Below are 980 nucleotides of genomic sequence, written 5' to 3' on the forward strand. Positions count from 1 at the left end.
CGGGTCGCGCGGGCGCAGGCGGCGGAGGGGCGAGGCGAGCGCAGGCGGCGCGCGGGCCTGGACGGGCGGCGCGCGGGCCTGGATTGAATAACATGTAAACAATCTGCCAGGAAACATTTTGAAGCAAAAGTAGAGCACGAAAATGACATGCTAGACTACTCCATAATTGCAAACAAGGGCATGAATGGATAGACAATAACCACATGTTCAAAACACCCTTACTAAAGTATCTCAAAATATACAAGAATCTCTCTGTAGCAACAAGTTTACATGGCATCAAAATAACAGCAGAACAGGGACTAAAATCAGCAACATCACGATGCCTAGTTTGCATGCTTGTGCTAGTCACCACATTGATCACAAAAATACATGGTAAGCACCTCTGTAAAGAAGACATGGCATAGATCAAAACACATGTAGACATCAACCTCAAGGGATGCACACATCAATCATGGCAAAAATGACAAAAGAGCTCGTTCTGATAACAGACAACAGAAAACATCATGAAGCACTCTTACAACGAGGATTCAGGCATCAAGATGACCTCAAATGAATATGATGCAATGGAATGAAACGATGTACTCATCGGGCGTACAATTTGACATATTATACGCGCAAAACGGAGCTACGGATGCAGGGATACAATACGATGAACATGGCATGAAAATTACTGCAGATTCGGGGACTTAAAGGAAAACGGAGGGTGAGGGAAGTCAACCTTCCAGATCCAGATCGGCACGAAACCCGAGGTACGCCGGGGCTGAGCGGCGCCGGCGGAGGAGGGGCTTCGGGAGGCGAGGCCATGGCGAGGCGTGGCGGCGGGGAGGCCGGATCCGGCCGGAGGGAGGCTGAGGTGGCACGGGGCCGGCCGGTGGAGAGGCGAGACGACGGGCGGCGACGGCTGGCGAGGCGCGCCGGCCGGAGGAGCTTCTCCGGCGACGGGCGGAGACGGCGGCCGGGCGGAGGGCGCGACCGGAGCC

The sequence above is a fragment of the Triticum dicoccoides genome, chromosome 1B (genome assembly GCF_002162155.2).
Source record: "Triticum dicoccoides isolate Atlit2015 ecotype Zavitan chromosome 1B, WEW_v2.0, whole genome shotgun sequence".
NCBI classification, from domain to species: Eukaryota; Viridiplantae; Streptophyta; class Magnoliopsida; order Poales; family Poaceae; genus Triticum; species Triticum dicoccoides.